At 41.3% G+C, this 18,799-nt stretch overlaps 1 long non-coding RNA gene across 1 annotated transcript in view; it reads left to right on the forward strand.

Annotated features, from left to right (window-relative positions):
* The first annotated feature begins 1,433 nt into the window (after positions 1-1,433).
* LOC107969478 (uncharacterized) overlaps positions 1,434-18,799 on the forward strand; it is a 64,204-nt gene continuing 46,838 nt past the window's right edge. Inside the window, exon 1 of the long non-coding RNA XR_001711315.4 lies at positions 1,434-1,584. This is a non-coding gene — a long non-coding RNA (uncharacterized LOC107969478). The remainder of the gene's footprint in view (positions 1,585-18,799) is intronic.

Below are 18,799 nucleotides of genomic sequence, written 5' to 3' on the forward strand. Positions count from 1 at the left end.
CAGAATAAAATGGTGAGTTTCTCGGTGTCACTTCAGCTGTATTCCTTTTCCCTCCCTCTTTCTTTCCTCATTTTTTTTTTTTTTTTTTAGACAGATGATAATCATGCACATTTTCTCTTAATGCTTCAGGGAAAAAAGGGACTTTTTCTTCTGAGCCAGGCTTTGAAAATGTCAAGGTGGGTGTATTAATCTGTAGTGTAAATTGTTGCCAAATGTCGCTCCTCACTCCCCACCCCCAGGATAGACTGGGTGTCTACATTAAAGGCAATATGAACATTGAAAATGTGGAGACACTCTCTGTTTATAGAGCTTATTAGACTTTTTTCCAAGTACCTTCATAAGAGACATGTGTTTAATCATGTCCTGACTTACTGTCTTCTGGGGTAGACATGAGGACTGTCTAACCCTCTTTTGTCTGAAGGGCAACTGAGGCCCAGAGAAGTTATGGGACATGTTCTGGGCTCCATAACCAGGTGAGGGGAAAGCCACTTGCAGGGCTTGTTGGATCCACTCTGCTCCATGTGGGATTACAGTGCAATTTTTAAGGTATCTCATGGGAAAATTCTAGAGGAATTCAGTTTCTCCCCTTGTCAGCCTGAAGTTTTTCCTAGGCTAAAAGTTCTGGGAATTACAAAGAAGCCAGGCCTCTAGAGAAGCATCTTAGGAGGAGGAGGTTTTTCACTCTTATGCACTCTTTGCATTTGGAAGAAAGGCTGCAAGGATAGGATTTCCATGGGTTTGTGTGTTTAGCCTCTTTTTTGGTTAAAGGACATAGATTATGCTTCTCTGAATTTCTGGATATATCGCTCAGCATGGAAGACAGTCAAAAGGGGGTCAGACAAAATTCCTTTCAGGAGGAGCAAAGACTGTCAGTTTGACAATTCTGCTGCCTTAGAGTCCTGGGACAGTTCTTCAAAGAGACTACATGTTGATCCGTAAAAAATCTAATCAATCCATCGAAATCCCCAAGTGACTGAATTTAGACTGCTTCCGTATTTCCAAGATCCTGGAAATTCACAAGAGAAAAAATAACTTCCAACATTGTCATCGGTAAAGGTCCTCTGGCCTGGATTATTGCAGATTCAAATACATAGAGCACATACCCTGACTTTTAATTGACGCTCTTAAATAATCCACGTGTGCTAGATACGTGCTAATAGGGGGCAATGGGGGCTGGCCCTGCAGCTGGCTTATGGCCTGGCAATTTCACCTATCTCTCTAGATGAGGGTAAAAAGCCTCTTCTGGGACCATATCATGGAAGTAGTCATTTTCTCTGCTCCCATATCTCAGTCTTATGTTTTGTGATTTTGGAGTCACCCCTGTGTGAGCTATGTACCAGCGAAAGCTCCTCTCCATGGCTCCGCCCTTTCATGGATTGGATCACAAAGGAAGCAGGTGTTGCTCCTTGAAGTTGAGCAATAGGGTGGGTCTCATTTTAAGTTAGAAACAGACTCAGTGGTGCTTGAGTGGGATGGGTGAGGTCTAGTGAACGGAGCCCAGGATCCATGTAAATCCTCAGTGAACACTTTCTTACAGGAGATTAGGCAGCTGGTAAAACATGAAGGCCTGGTCGAGGGAAACAGGTAAGTTGGGAGATTTTCTTATCCATATTCTAAGGCCTAGTTCAAGGGGTAGTTCAAATCTGCTACTTCTGTGAACCCTGCCTACAGTCTACACTTGCCTCTCCTCTCTGATCTATATTAGTAAGAATAGAGTTTCTCTGAATGAGTTCCTAGGACCATAGGCATTGCTGTGGTTTGAATGTGTCCCCTTCAAAATTCAGGTGTTGCCAATGTGGTAGTATTAAGTGGTGGGGCCTTTAAGAGGTGGTTAGGCCATGAGGGTTCCTTTCTTGTGAATTGGATTGGTGCCCTCACAAAAGTATTTGATGGTGGGAGTTTATCCCTTTTCGCCCTTTTGCCTTGCATTATGTGAGGACATAGCATTCCTCCTGTCCATAGGACACAGACTTCAAGATGTCAACTTGGAAGCAGAGACTGGACCTTCACCAGACACAAAACCTACTGGTGCCTTGATCTTAAACTTCCTTCCCAGCCTCCAGAACTATGATAAAATAAGTTTCTGTTTTTCATAAATTACCCAGTCTCAGGTATTCTGTTATAGGTGTGCCAAACAGACTAAGATGGGCGTTTTAATCAACTTGAGCTTCCTGAGACTCAGGATAGAGTGGCAGAGCTAGAATCCCTGGAGGTGAAACTCCAGGATCTGCATTTAGTCTGCCCACCTCTCCAAGGAACATTGCACACCCAGGTTTGGGAATAATGGCCAGGACTTTTTAAATTTAATTTTATTTTTTTTTAACTCTAAGTTCTGGGATACATGGGCAGAACGTGCAGTTTTGTTACATAGGTATACGTGTGCCATGGTGGTTTGCTGTCCCTTATCAACCTGTCATTTAGATTTTAAGCCCTGCATACATTAGCTGTTTGTCCTGACACTCTCCCTCCCCTCACCCCCCACCTGCTGACAGGCCCTGGGATGTGTTTTTCCCCTCCCTATGTCCATGTGTTCTCACTGTTCAGCTCCCACTTATGGGTGAGAACATGCGGTGTTTGGTTTTGGTTTTCTGTTCCTGTGTTAGTTTGCTGAGGATGATGGCTTCCAGCTTCACGTATGTCCCTGCAAAGGACATGATCTCATTCCTTTTTATGGCTGCATAGTATTCCATGATGTATATGTATCACATTTTCGTTTGTTGTTGTTGTTGTTGTTTTGTTTTTCCGAGATGGAGTCTTGCTCTGTCACCCAGGCTGGAGTGCAGTGGTGCGATCTCAGCTCACTGCAACCTCCGCCTCCTGGGTTCAAGCGATTCTCCTGCCTCAGCCTCCTGAGTAGCTGGGATTACAAGTGCCCGCCACCATACCTGGTGAATTTTTGTATTTTTGGTAGAGATAGGGTTTCACCACATTGGCCAGGCTGGTCTCAAACTCCTGACCTCAAGTAATCCACCCTCCTCGACCTCCCAAAGTGCTGGGATTACAGGCATGAGCCACTGCGCCTGCCCTCACATTTTCTTTATCAAGTCTATTACTGATGGGCATTTGAGTTGGTTCCATGTCTTTGCTATTGTAAACAGTGCTTCAATAAACATATGTGTGCATGTGTCTTTATAGTAGAATGATTATATTCCTTTAGGTATATACCCAGTAACAGGATTGCCAGGTCAAATGGTATTTTTGGTTCTAGATCCTTGGGGAATTGCCACACTGTCTTCCACAATGGTTGAACTAATTTGCATTCCCACAACAGTGTAAAAGCATTCCTATTTCTCCACAGCCTCACCAACATCTATTGTTTCTTGACTTTTTAATAATTGCCATTCTGACTGGTGTGAGATGGTATCTTATTGTGGTTTTGATTTGCATTTCTCTAACGATCAGTGATATTGAGCTTTTTTTTCATATGTTTGCTGGTCACATAAATGTCTTCTTTTAAGAAGTGTCTGTTCATATCCTTTGCCCACTTTTTGATGGGGTGGTTTTTTTTCTTATAAATTTGTTTAAGTTCCTTGTAGATTCTGAATATTAGACCTTTGTCAGATGGGTAGATTGCAAAAATTTTCTCCCATTCTGTAGATTGCCCATTCACTCTGATGATAATTTCTTTTGCTGTGCAGAAGCTCTTTAGTTTAATTAGATCCCATTTGTCAATTTTAGCTTTTGTTGCAATTGCTTTTGGCTTTTTCATCATGAAATCTTTGCCCATGCCTATATCCTGATTGCCTAGGTTTTCTTCTAGGGTTTTTATGATTTTGGGCTTTACATTCAAGTCTTTAATCCATCATGAGTTAATTTTTGTATAAGTTGTAAGGAAGGGGTCCAGTTTCAGTTTTCTGCACATTGCTAGCCAGTTTTCCTATCACCATTTATTAAATAGGGAATCCTTTCCCCATTACTTGTTTTTGTCAGGTTTGTTGAAGGTCAGATGGTTGTAAATGTATGGTGTTATTTCTGAGGTCTCTGTTCTGTTCTGTTGGTCTATATGTCTGTTTTTGTACCAGTACCATGCTGTTTTGGTTACTGTAGCCTTGTAGTATAGCTTGAAGTCAGGTAGCGTGATGCATCCAGCTTTATTCTTTTTGCTTAGAATTGTCTTGGCTATACAGGCTATTTTTTGGTTATATATGAAATTTAAAGTAGTTTTTTTCCAATTTTGTGAAGAATGTCAATGGTAGTTTGATGGGAATCTATAAATTACTTCGGGCAGTATGGCCGTTTTCACAATATTGATTCTTCCTATCCATGAGGGTGGAATATTTTTCCATTTGTTTGTGTCTTCTCTTATTTTCTTGAGCAGTGGTTTGTAGCTCTCCTTGAAGAGGTCCTTCAATTCCCTTGTTAGCTGTATTTTTAGATTATTTTATTCTGTTTGTAGCAATTGTGAATGGAGTAATGGAGTTCATTCATGACTCAGCTCTCTGCATGTCTGTTTTTGGTGTATAGGAAAGCTCATGATTTTTGCACATTGATTTTGTATCCTGAGACTTTGCTGAAGTTTCTCATCAGCTTAAGGAGTTTTGGGCTGAGACAATGGGGTTTTCTAAATATAGAATTATGTTGTTTTCAAACGGAGACAATTTGACTTCCTCCCTTCCTATTTGAATACCCTTTATTCCTTTCTCTTGCCTGATTGCCCTGGCCAGAACTTCCAATATTATGTTGAATAGGAGTGGTGAGAGAGGGAATCCTTGTCTTGTGCTGGTTTTCAAAAGGAATGCTTCCAGCTTTTGCCCAGTCAGTATGATATTGGCTGTGGGTTTGTCATAAACTGCTCTTATTATTTTGGGATATGTTCCATCAATACCCAGTTTATTGAGAGTTTTTAACATTACTTTTATTGAAGGAATGTTGAATTTTATCGAAGGCCTTTTCTGCATCTATGGAGATAACCATGTGGTTCTTGTTATTGGTTCTGTTTATGTGATGGATTACATTTATTGATTTGATTTATATATGTTGAATCAGCCTTGCATCCCAGGTATGAAGCTGACTTGATCATGGTGGATAAGCTTTTTGATGTGCTGCTGGATTCAGTTTGCCAGTATTTTATTGAGGATTTTCACACTGACATTCATCAGGGATACTGGCCTGAAGTTTTATTTTTGTTGTGTCTCTGACAAGTTTTGGTATCAGGATGATGCTGGCCTCATAAAATGAGTTAGGGAGGAGTCCTTCCTTTTCAATTGTTTGGAATAGTTTCAGAAGGAATGGTACCAGCTCCTCTTTGTACCTCTGGTAGAATTCGGCTATGAATCCATCTGGTCCTGGGCTTTTTTTGGTTGGTAGGCTATTAATTACTGTCTCAACTTCAGAACTCGTTATTGGTCTATTCAGGGATTGACTTCTTCCTGGTTTAGTCTTTGGAGGGTGTATGTGTCCAGGAATTTACCCATTTCTTCTAGATTTTCTAGTTTATTTGCGTAGAAGTGTTTATAGTATTCTCTGATGGTAGTTTGTATTTCTGTGGGGTCAGTGGTGATATCCCCTTTATCATTTTTTATTGTGTCTATTAGATTCTTCTCTCTTTATTAGTCTAGCTAATAAATAGATAAAATAGATAGCAGTGTATCTATTTGTTAATTTTGTCAAAAAATCAGCTCCTGCAATCATTAATGTTTTTGAAGGGTTTTTGTGTCTCTATCTCCTTCAGTTCTGCTCTTAGCTATTTCTTGTCTTCTGCTGGCTTTTGGATTTGTTTACTCTTGCTTCTCTAGCTCTTTTAATTGTGATATTAGGGTGTTGATTTGAGATCTTTCTAGCTTTCTGATGTGGGCATTTAGTGCTATAAATTTCCCTCTTAACACTGCTTTAGCTGTGTCCCAGAGATTCTGGTACGTTGTCTCTTTGTTCTCATTGGTTTCAAAGAAGTTCTTAATTTCAGCCTTAGTTTCACTATTTACCCAGGAGTCATTCAGGAGCAGGTTGTTCGATTTCCATGTAACTGTGTGGTTTTGAGTGGGTTTCTTGATCCTGAGTTCTAGTTTGATTGCACTGTGGTCTGAGAGACTGTTATGATATCAGCTCTTTTGCATTTGCTGAGGAATGCTTTACTTCCAATTATGTGATCAATTTTAGAACAAGTGCCACGTGGCACTGAGAAGAATGTATATTCTGTTGATTTGGGGTGGAGAGTTCTGTAGATGTCTACTAGATCCACTGACCCAGAGCCGAGTTCACATCCTGAATATCCTTGTTAATTTTCTGTCTTGATGATCTGTCTAATATTGACAGTGAGGTGTTAAAGTCTCCCATTATTATTGTGTAGAAGTCTAAGTCTCTTTGTAGGTCTCTAAGAACTTGTTTTATGAATCTGGGTGCTCCTCTATTTGGCACATATATATTTAGGTTAGTTAGCTCTTCTTGTTGAATTGATCCCTTTACCATTATGTAATGCCCTTCTTTGTTTTTTTTTTTTATCTTTGTTGGTTTAAAGTCTGTTTTCTCAGAGACTAGTATTGGAAACCCTGCTTATTTATTTATATTTTTTTTGCTTTCCATTTTCTTGGTAAATTTTTCTCCATCCCTTTATTTTGAGCCTGTTTGTGTCTTTGCATGTAAGACAGGTCTCCTGAATACAGTACACCGATAGGTCTTGACTCCTTATCCAATTTGCCAGTTCGTGTCTTTGAATTGGGGCATTTAGCCCATTTACATTTAAGGTTAATATTGTTATGTGTGAATTTGATCCTGTTATCTTGATACTATCTGGTTATTTTGCATACTAGTTCATGCAATTTCTTCATAGTGTCATTGGTCTTTATATTTTGGTGTGTTTTGTAGTGGCTGGTACTGGTTTTTTCTTTCCATATTTAGTGCTTCCTTCAGGAGCTCTCTTGTAAGGCAGGCCTGGTGGTGACGAAATCCCTCAGCATTTGCTTGTCTGAAAGGATTTTATTTCTCCTTCACTTATAAAGCTTAGTTTGGCTGGATATGAAATTCTGGGTTGAAAATTTTTTTCTTTAAGAATGTTGAGGCCAGGCATGGTGGCCCATGCCTGTAATCCCAGTACTTTGGGAGGCCAGGGTGGGTGGATCACCTGAAGTCAGGAGTTCAAGACCAGCCTGGCCAACATGGCGAAATGAGTCTCTACTAAAAATACAAAAATTAAGTGGGCATGGTGGCGCATGCTTGTAATCCCAGCTACTCGGGAGGCTGAGGCAGGAGAATCATCACTAGAACCTAGGAGGCAGAGGCTGCAGTGACCCGAGATCGCACCATTGCACTCCAGCCTGGGCAACAGAGTGAGACTCTGTCTCAAAAAAGAAAAAAAAATGTTGAATATTGGCCAGCAGTCTCTTCTGGCTTGTAGGGTTCCTGCCGAGAGACCTGCTATTAGTCTGATGGGCTTCCCTTTGTAGGTGACCTGGCCTTTCTCTCTGGCTGCCCTTAACATTTTTTCCTTCATTTTGACCTTGGAGAATCTGATGATTATGTGTCTTGCAGTTGATCTTCTCATGGAATATCTTTGTGGTGTTCTCTGTATTTCCTGAATTTGAATGTTGACCTGTTTTGCTAGGTTGGGGAAGTTCTTCTGGATAACATCCCAAAGTGTATTTTCCAAGTTGGTTCCATTCTCCCTGTCTCTTTCAGGTTCTCCAATCAATCATAGGTTCGGTCTTTTTACGTAGTCCCATGTTTTTTGGAGGTTTTTTTGTTCATTTTCATTTTTCTTTAATCTTGTCTGCCTGCCTTATTTCAGCAAAATGGTCTTCAAACTCTGATATCCTTTCTTCTGCTTGATTGATTTGGCTATTGATACTTGTGTATGCTTCATGAAGTTCTTGTGCTGTTTTCAGCTCCATCAGGTCATTTATGACCTCTAAACTGGCTATTCTAGTTAGCAACTCCTGTAACCTTTTATAAAGGTTCTTAGCTTATTTGCATTGGATTAGAACATGCTCCTTTAGCTCAACGGAGTTTGTTATTACCCACCTTCTGAAGTCTACTTCTGTTAATTTGTCCACCTCATCCTCCATCCAGTTCTGCACCCTTGCTGGAGAGGCATTGTGATCATTTGGAGGAGGAGAGGCACTCTGGCCTTTTGGGTTTTCAGTGTTTTTTCACTGATTCTTTCTCATCTTCATGAGTTTGTCTAGTTTTGATCTTTGAGGCTGCTGACCCTTGGATGAGGTTTTTATGGGGACTTTTTTGTTGATGCTGTTGTTGCTTTCTGTTTGTTTGTTTTTTTTTCAATGGTCAGGTCCCTCTTCTGTAGGACTGCTGCAGTTTTTTTTTGGGTTAACTTCAGGCCCTATTCATCTGGTTCACTCCCATGCCTGGAGATGTCACTCGAGGAGGCTGGAGAACAGCAAAAATGGGTGCCTGCTCCTTCCTCTGGGATCTCTGACCTCAAGGGACACTGACCTGATGCCAGTAGAAATGTTCCTATATAGGGTGTCTGACAACCCCTGTTGGAGGATCTCACCCAGTTGGGTGGCATGGGGAGCAGGACTCATTTAACACATCACTTTGGCTGTCCCTTGGTGGCAGGGGTTTGCTATGCTGCGGGGAAACCCACTCATCTGGGTTGCCAGGATCCTTGTGGGTTACCAGGATCCCTCAGAACTAGCAGGAGGAAAGACTAAGTGTGCTTGTCCATGGAGACCATGGCCACCCCTCCCCCTAGGGCTCAGGCCCAGGGAGATCAGAGTTCTGTCCATGAGCCCCTGGCTGGAGTTGTTGGAGTTCCTGCGGTGAGGCCCCACCCAGTGAGGAGGTATGGGTCAGGGTCAGGCCTGAAGAGGCGCTCTCGCTGCAGTATGCCACAGCTGGTGTGTTAGGCTGTGGGGAATACCTCTTGGGACCAAGTCGTCTATCCTCCATGGCTCCAGCAGGAGAAAAGTGGGGCCTGGAGCTATAGAGGTGGCTGCTACTTTTCCCTGCCCCTGGGAGCTTGGTATGTTAGGCAGCTAGCAGTCACAGTGTTGTCTGCCACCTCTCTCCCAAGGAGCTCAAACGGCTTAGACAGCAGGCAGATGCAGCTGTGGTGCTGGCTGCCCCTCCCATTGGAAACTTGGCAGTCTTAAGAAGATTCTAGCTGAGTGGCTGTTGAGAATCGGCATAGTTTGGTGGTTGGGACCTTAGGCCCTGGTGGCTTGGGCTCATGAGTGGGATCTTCCAATCCATGGAATGCATAGTTCCATGGAAAAAGCAGTTTCCCAGGCTGGGTAGCACACTCACTCACTGCTTCCCTCGGCTGGGGAGTGGGGACTCCCCTGCCCCCTGTGGCTCTCAGGTGGGCTGCTGCACTACACTGCTCTTCCTTCCTCTCCGTGGGTCACACCAGCCGCCTAGTCAGTCCTGATGACAGGACCTGGATACCTCAGTTGCTGGTGCAGGATTCATACACTGTTATGGTTCTTTTCCGTGGGAGCCTCTGATTGCTGCTGCTTCTAGTTGGCCATCTTTGACCTGCCTCTGATTGTTTTTTTAATTGTATTTTTTATTGTGGCAAAATATACATATTATAAAATTAACTATTTTAACTATTTTTAAGTGTATACTTCAGTGACATGAAGTATATTCGTATTGTTCTACCACTTTCACCATTGTCATATATTTCCAGAACTTTTTCATTTTCCTAAACTGAAACTCTGTACACATTAATACTGACTCTATTTTCTTCTTCCCCTCAGTCCCTGGAACCCACCAATCTCCTGTCTCTATAAATTTGATCACTGTAGGAACCTCACATAAGTAGAATCATACAATATTTATCCTTTGGTGACTAGCTGATTTCACTTAATGTCTCCAAGACTCATCCATGCTGTAGCATGTGTCAGACATATTTTTTAAGGCTGAGAAATATTTCATGGTAGGTATATACCACATTTCAATTATCCATTCATCCATCCATAGACACTTGGGTTGATCCCACCTTTTGGCTCTTATGAATAATGCTACCATGAACATAGGTGTACAAATATCCATTTGAGTCCCTGCGTTTAATTCTTTTGGGTATATACCAGAAGTGGGATTGCTGGATTATATGATAATTCTGTTTAATGTTTTGAAGAACCGCCATACTGTTTTCTACAGTAGCTGTACCATTTAATAATACCACCAGCAATGCACAGTGTTCTAATTTCTTCATATCCTCATGAATACGTGTATTTTCTGCTATTTTGATAATAGCTATCATAACAGTGTAAAGTTGTGTCTCATTACAGTTTTGATTTGCATTTTTCTAATGATTAGTGATGTTTAACATCTTTTCATATCCTTATTGGGATGGCAGGGAGTTATGACCACACACTCTAGCTCAACGGTTCTCAAAATTGTTTGCATGTTAGAATCTCTCTTGGAACTTTTAAAAAATGATGATGCATGGGACCCAGTAACTAATTTGGAATCTTGGGAATTGAGGTCCAGGCATTTTTCCACAAGTGGAATTGGGGTGCTCCAGTTCTTAAAATCTCAGGACTTAGATGGAGTCCTGATGTATTACTTGGCATTGTCCTGGTTTGGATGAACATACTTTTTACCCTCTGTGATAATAAGAAATATATATTTGGGCTTTGTGTCTGACACAGAGCTTATAAAACCCTTAGAATTTCCTGAGTGGTAGAGGTGATGGGAACATTTTTGTTATGCATAAGAGGCCTGATATGGTTTGGCTTTTTCCCCACCCAAATCTCATGTTGAATTATAATCTCCAATGTTGGAGGAGGGACCTGGTGGGAGGTGATTGGATCATGGGGATGAATTTCCCCCCTGCCGTTCTCATGATAGTGAGTGAGTTCTCATGAGACCTGGTTGTTTGAAAGTGTGTAGCACTTCCCACTTCACTCCCTCTCTCTCCTGCTCTGCCATGGTAAGATGTGCTTGCTTCCCCTTTACCTTCTGCCATGATTGTAAGTTTTCTGAGGCCTCCCAGCCATACTTCCTTTATAGCCTGCAGAACTGAGTCAATTAAACCTCTTTTATTCATAAATTACCCCATTTCAGGTAGTTCTTTATAGCAATGTGAGAATGAACTAATACAAGGCCCCATTAAACCATACGTGAGTTTATGCCAATGAGGTAACTATTGAAGGGCCCCTAGATAACAGTTAGGATGGAGCTGGTTGCCAGAGGAATCAACCATGTGATTAGAGGGTTGAAACTTTTAGCCCCATTCCTTAACCTGGGAAGTGAGAAGGAAAGAGAGGCTGTAGGTTGAGTTCAGTCACCAATGGTCAATATTTTAATCAATCATGCTAATGTAATAGAACTTTTATAAAATCCCTAAATCATGAGCGTCTGAGTTGGTGAACACAGTGAGGTTCTGGGAGGGTGGCATGTCCAGAAAGGGCATAGAAGCTCCACAGTATTTCCCCCATACCTTGCCCCATACATCTCTTCCATTTGGCTGTTTCTGAGTTGTATCCTTTATAATAAACTAATAATAAAAAGTAAAAACACTATTTTTTGTTCTGTGAGCTGTTCTTGTAAATTATCAACCATAAGAAAGGGGTTGTAGGAACCTCCAATTTATAACGAATTTGTCAGAATTACAGGTGAAAACCTGGGACTTGTACCTGGTGCTAAGTGAGTCAGTCTTGTGAAACTTAGCCCTTAACCTGTGGGGTCTGCACAAACTCAGAGTAGTTAGCGTCAGAATTGAGTTGAATTGTAGGACACCTAGTTGGTGTCTAGAGATTTGGAAAATTATTTGGTGTGGGGAAAAAAAAATCCACACATTTGGCCAGAAATGGTGTGAATAAAAACAGCTCATATCTTTTTTATCATAAAATTGGAATAATAATATCTACCTGGCAGCATGCTTTTGAGGTTTGAATGAAATAATGTGACATAATAAAGAACGTTACTCTTAGCAGGTGCCTATCATGGAAGAAAAGGGAAGAGGCATCTGGGCTGTTCTCTGTGATTTGATAATAAACATGAGAGACATGCTCACTCTGAAACAGAGGGCAAGGCATGATGAAAAAGACCAGGAGCAGTGGCTGTCAGCCCTGGCTACTCATTAAAGTCATCTGAGATGTTAAACTCACCTGGGGAGTTGCCCATCTACCTACTTCCCACAGAAGGTTCATGGTACAGGGCTCTGGGATCGGCTGGTCTTCACCTCCCAGGCCTGATGAGGGAGAATTCATATTCTCTGCTATCATAGGAGGTAGGTCATTGTAGAGTCACAGGAGGCAAAGGTTGCTTCAACCTTCACAGACCTCAACTCTAATCATAGCCTGGAAATAATAGGAAGGAAAAACAGTGCTGGGTGCCCTCTAAATCTCGTGGGCTTTAATGTGTGTTAGTAATAAAGCAGGTAAGTCATTGATTTAAACATATGATTTCTCACTTGATACAATGTTCCTTTAATTTCTAATTCCTACCCTGCAATGCTGGCTCATACGATTGGGATAATACCATCATTGTGTTCTTTCATCGTTTAGTATAACAAAGAACCAAATGCATGATTTTAATAAAAAATATTAAGTTAAGGTTCTTTTCTCTGTTGCATGCATCCAGGAAGAAATTCCTTTGATATAATAAGGCAATTATTGGGTTTTAATTAAGTGACGGGTGATCATGAGAGCCATGATTTTTGAAGGTTTTTTTTTTTAACTTCAGTTTCATAAAGCTTAAAAAATCTACAATGCTTTTTGGCAAGCACTATAATTTATATTCAACCAATAGAGAAACTCTTTCAAATGTATTTTTTGGAATGCTAATCAGCATTAATCAAGCAGAAGCATGTTTTGAACTATCTTCTTCTGTAGCCCTATTTTTCTCCTTTCTGTGTTCAGTTTCTTTTGATTAAAAAAAAAAAAGTCTGTGCACATGGACTTGGATCAGACAGATCCTGGGGATGGAAGCTGTGCCCAGGAACAACTCTTGGCAAAATTGGAAAATGGGCTCTGTTGGCCTTCATCAAATACAACTGAACTCAACCTCCCGCACACTCCCTCATTCCTTGTTACCCACTCCCTGCAGGCCCGTAAAGCCCTAATCAGTGGTTTTCTTGTAGAACATTGCTTTTTAAAGCTCCAGTTTATAGTATTTACCTTTTTCCATGGTTAAATACTTGCACAGTGGCTGATTGCAAGCTACCAACTTGAAGTCTCATTGAAGCAGGGAAGGAATATGCAAATTGAACTCCTGCAATCTGATCCAGTAGAAGCTGGCTCCTGCACATCACTTCCCCAATGCTGTCAGCTTCTCCTGCCATCTGTGTCAAAACTCACCATCTGAACAGGATTGTATATCAGTCCCTTACACCTTTGTGAATTCCAGCCCCTGAGCTTCCTGCCTCAGAGAATGTGTCTTTCTATTTTGGAAAAGAAAACAGGCCTTTTCATGTCAATGAGCAGGGAGAGAAGATACTCCAGGGAAGAAGAGAAGACTGACTTCCAAAAGCACATATTCGTGTCATGAGAAGAACATGGGAGAAGAAGGCATGAGGGCTGGGTTTTTGTCCTGAGCCTCTCACCTGTGTGACCTTGGGCAAGGCATACATACCTCTTCTCTGGTGCTTGGATTTTGCATGACAGGGTGAGCCACCTGGCCTCCCCAAGCTCTCTCAGCCCTGATATGTTACCATTCCATGTGGCATCTGATGCCAACCATGCTTAATCAGAAAACTAGGAGCAGGGATGAAGTGTGGCAATGAGGACCAACAAAATTGTTTTATCATGTTTGTCCAACCAATTGATATTAAAAAAGTGAAGAAGAATATGAAGGAGTTAATGAACCTCCTGAATTGACAGAGACTCCACAAACTTTGGAATAGTTTTAGCCTTTCGCCAGCAGTTGTTAAAGTTCAGAGCATCTATTCCTTGTAATAAAGTGGTATGTATTTATCATACAATCATTACCTTATTAAGCTATAATAAATGTCCAGTGAAGTGCATATAGGCCATTTCTGTTGCAATTTAATTACCAGAACAGTTAATTAGGCAATATACTCCATCACCATTTTTATTTAAATGGTGTCTTGACTTTATTAAACAGTTTTGAGGAGGGATGGGTGGACCCAAAGCCCTTGATTAGGATAGAGAGTGAAAACCATTAAGCACTACCGCCATTTATTGCATGCCTACTATGTGCTAGTACTTTACAGAAACCATGTCTGTATCCTCACGATGACTCATTTAAGGACCTCAGATATGGAAAATACTGACTAGAGTACTCATGGCCAGAGGGCCAGTGACACTTGCATCTTTCCAGTCCCCGGCAGCAGGTATGCTTGGGAACCACAGGGACAAGAGTTAGATGCTCTGCACCTAATAGGTATCAGTGCCTCAGAGCTGCAGCCAGAAAGCCCTCACAAAGCGTCTTAGGAGTCCATTCCAGTGCCAAATTTACTTGAGGGGTGATTTTAGGAACCACTGGGAAAGCTCAAATTCATGAACATTTCTCATGTGGCTAGAGAAAATACAGATAAAATTCCATCATTAAAATTTCTGGCCCTAGCCTAAAATTCTGAAAGATGTTCAATACACCTTCTCATAGGAAGCTTTGAATTTTCAGCAGTTCTTGATCCCTTGTACTTCAGGCAGAATGGAAGACCTCAGGGAATAGATATTGGTTGATAGGGGAAAGGAATGAGGGTGGTGGGAGATTGGGTGTGGTGGGCAGAGAAAAATTTCCAGACTTGGGACTTGTGACTGTTCTGATAGAGCTTGGCAGACTAGCTCTGAGCAGAAAGAACATGTGAGGACTAGAAAATTTGTGGCAGGGGTTTTTCAGGAGACTAATAGAAGATATAAGATTTGGAATGTGATTATCATCTATTTGAATCTTCACTTGATTGCTAAAAGTGAAGGGATTATCTTCTGATACTTTGTTACCTCATTGTGAAATGAGGCTAGGAATGCCTTCTTCTTATTTCAGCAGCGAGGGGTAAATGAATCAATGTATACTTGGTGTACAGTATCTAAATTCTCCCTCCTAGCCCCAAGGCAGTTGCTCAGTAAACACAGGATAGATGTTAGTAGCATGTTCTCTGATTTGTTATTTTATAATGCATGTGACTTGGTGCTGTGTAGTTGGTTGCAAGGCCAGCAAGCAAAGGGGTGGCACCTTAACATTTTAAAATATTAGGTACTTTAGAAGAGGACTCTACACACATATGAGCCATTTATTAAATATACTGTTTGATATGGTTTGGCTGTGTCCCCACCCAAATCTCATCTTGAATTGCAGCTCCCATACTTCTCACTTGTCATGGGTGGGATCTGGTGGGAGGTAATTGAATCATGGGGGCAGGTCTTTCCCATGCTGTTCTCATGATAGTGAGTAAGTCTCATGAGAGCTGATGGTTTTATAAAGGGGAGTACCCCTGCACATGCTTTCTTGTCTGCCGCCATGTAAGACTTGACTTTGCTCTTCCTATGCCTTCCACCATAATTGTGAGTCCTCCCCACGCATGTGGAACTGTGAGTTGATTAAACCTCTTGCCTTTATAAATTACCCAGTCTCAGGTATGTCTGTTAGCATCATGAGAACAGATTAATATACTATACTTGAATTTGCTGATGGAGTCATAGGAGCCATCTTGATCACTTCATAATATGATCCATTATGTGCCATTTATAAACATTCTATTTTCTTTTTTTACTCAACAGCAATTTATTTCTGAACCATATTTATTTTACTTGTTAATTTTTGGGGGGAAGGAGGTGTCTGTCTACTCACTGGGCATTGGAGTAGGAATCTTGTATAACTTGCTGGACATTGTCTTAAGCATCTCAATGCAATATCTGACACACAGCAGACATTCAATGAATATTTGTTAAATAAATGTACCTTTTTTTTCCTGGACTGACAAGTATGTAAAGGTCATGGGGTTTGTAGCTAATGGGAGAAAGAATGTACATATTTAAACATCTAACTTGAAGCCAAACTGACGAGATGGAGCATGCAAAGGGATTAGGTGCTGCCAATGTCCGCCATGTACCAGGTGTGCTCTCTGCCCTGGGGACAGAGCAGTGAATGAGCAAAAATGAAAAGCAAAAATCCATGAGATGACAATACGTGGTAAATATGTAGAGAAGAAATAATGAGGTGTGATGGTTAATTTTAGGTGTCAACTTGACCTACGGTAAGGGATACCCAGATAGCTTGTAAAGCATTATTCCTGAGTATATTTGTGAGAATGTTTCTGGAAGAGATTAGGATTGGAATCAGCCGACTAAGTAAGGAAGATCCACCCTCATTCAATGTGAGCAGGCACCATCCAATCAGTTGAAGGCCCAGATAGAAGAAAAATACAGATAAAAAACAATTCACCCTCTCTTCTGGGACTCCCTTCTTCTCCTGGCCTTAGACATCAGAACTCCAGGTTTTCTGACCTTTGGACTCCGGGACTTGGGACTTGCACCAGCACTTTCTGCCTCCTCAGGTTCTCAGGCTTTCAGCCTTGAACTGAGAATTACATTATCAGCTTCCTTGGGCCTCAGGTCTTCAGACTCGGACTGGGCTATGGCACTGGGCTCCCTGATTCTCCAGCTTGACAATGGCATACTGTGAGACTTCTCAGCCTCCATAATTGCATAAAGAAATTCCCATAATAAATCCCTCTTTATCTATCTATCTATCTATCTATCTATCTATCTATCTATCTATCTATCTATCCATCCATCCATCTATCCATGCATCCTACTGGTTCTGTTTCTCTGGAGAATCCTAACACAGGAGGGGAAAAAAATAAAGAGGGATGAGAATGTGTGGGAGTGGGGATTACAATTATAGATAGGGTATCCAGGAAAGACCTCACTGAGGAGGGGACTTTTGAACAAATACCTGAAGGAAGTAAGAAAGTGAGCCATGAGGATATCTGGGAAAAGAGCACTTCTAATAGAATGAAGAGCAAGTGGAAAGACCCAGGGATAGAAACATGCCAGGCACATTGAGGAAACAGTGAGACAGCCAATGAACATGAAACGGAAGGAGTAAGGGGAAGAATCATAAGAGATCGGGGTCACAGAGATAAGAGGAAACCAAGTCACATGGGGCCTCATAAGTCATTATAGGGACTTTGGGTTTTACCTTGAGTAAGATGGGGAAACAACTGGATTCTGAGGAGATGAATGATATACCTGACTTCCAGTTTAACAGGATCACTTGGACATAAGAATTGAGAACAGACAGGAGGGTAGATGGGTTTGGAAATTACAACTGCAGTGAGAGATGATAATTCTAAGGTGGTAGCAGTGAAGATGCTGAGAAGTGGTGTTAGGCTGGATATTCTTTCTCTTTTTTTGTTTTTTGAGACGGAGTTTCACTCTTGTTTCCTAAGCTGGAGTGCAATGGCGTGATCTCGGTTCACCGCAACCTCCGCCTCCCGGGTTCAAGTGATTATCCTGCCTCAGTCTCCCAAGCAGCTGGGATTACAGGGATGTGCCGCCACCCCAGCTAATTTTGTATTTTTAGTAGAAACGGGGTTTCTCCATGTTGGTCCGGCTGGTCTTGAACTCCTGACCTCAGGTGATCCACCTGCCTCGGCCTCCCAAAGTGCTGGGATTACAGGCATGAGCCACCGTGCCCGGCGGCTAGATATTCTCTGAAGGCAGAGTAAATAGGATTCTCTGATTATGTGGTGTGTGAGTGAAAGACAGGGGAAAAATGATCCTAAGATTTCTGACTTGAACAATAAAAAGGATGAAGTTGCCATTTACTGAGATGGGGAAAATTGTAGAAGTACGCACATTTTGGATGATTGGGGAATTAGGAGTTCGGTTTTTATCTTAAATTTAAAATGCCATTTTAGTATCAAAGTGGAGATGTCAAGCAGGTAGCTGAGTGTATGAAATTGGAATCCAGTGAAGAGCTCTGGACTGGAGATATAAATTAGGAATTGAACCATGAAGAAAGGTGAAGTCACCAAGGGTATTATTATAAACAGGCAAGGGAAATAATCCAACAACTGAACCCTGGGACCTATGAAAGCTGAGGAGAAATCAGGAAAAAGGACTGCGAAAGAAAATAAAGTATTGTAGGAGGAAATCTATAAGAAATCCATTCAAAGAAAATACTTCAGGAGGTAGGAGGGATCAACTGTGTCCAGTGCTGCTGATGGGTCGAGTAAGATGAGGACTGAGAATTAACCATTATATTCACTGTATTTAGCAAAGTAGATATCATTGGTATCCTTGTTAAGAGCGTTTTTGCAGAAACAGTGTGAAGAAAATCTTGATTGGTGTATGCTTAAAAAATGGGAAAGAAGATTTAAGAACAGAAAATTTTCAAGATATATTGCTGTAAGGGAGAGCAGAGAAATCAGGCTATCATGTAGATGGATGTGGTGTTAATGGCATTTTTTTAAAGATGAGAGAAATAATAGCATGTTTGTGTCCTAATAAACATGATCGGATAAAAATAAAGCAAATGAGTCAGGGGAGAGAGGGGAGAGTTAATGGAGAAGAATTATAGAGGAGAAGCGAAGGGATGAGTCCAGTGGACAAGCACATATAGAAGTGAAATATCTGACAACAAATGCACAGAGGGCAGAAGGATGATAATTGGAAATATACTTTCTTATGTTTTTTCATAAAGTAGGATAATGTTTTATAAACTGTGACCAGTAAGAGATGAATAATAAATCTCCAGAACAACCGCTAAAACACACAAATATACCCAAAGAGCCTAACTAAAATATCAATACAGAAAGTAAAACGGAATTCTAAAATATATTAAATTAACCCAAAAGAAAATAATAAAGGAACTGATGAACAAAGATCAAGTGGCACAAATAGAAAATACGTGCTCTTTGGGAGGCCGAGGCAGGTGGATCACAAGGTCAGGGGTTCGAGACCAGCCTGGCCAACATGGTGAAACC

The sequence above is a fragment of the Pan troglodytes genome, chromosome 17, assembly GCF_028858775.2.
Source record: "Pan troglodytes isolate AG18354 chromosome 17, NHGRI_mPanTro3-v2.0_pri, whole genome shotgun sequence".
Lineage (NCBI taxonomy): Eukaryota > Metazoa > Chordata > Mammalia > Primates > Hominidae > Pan > Pan troglodytes.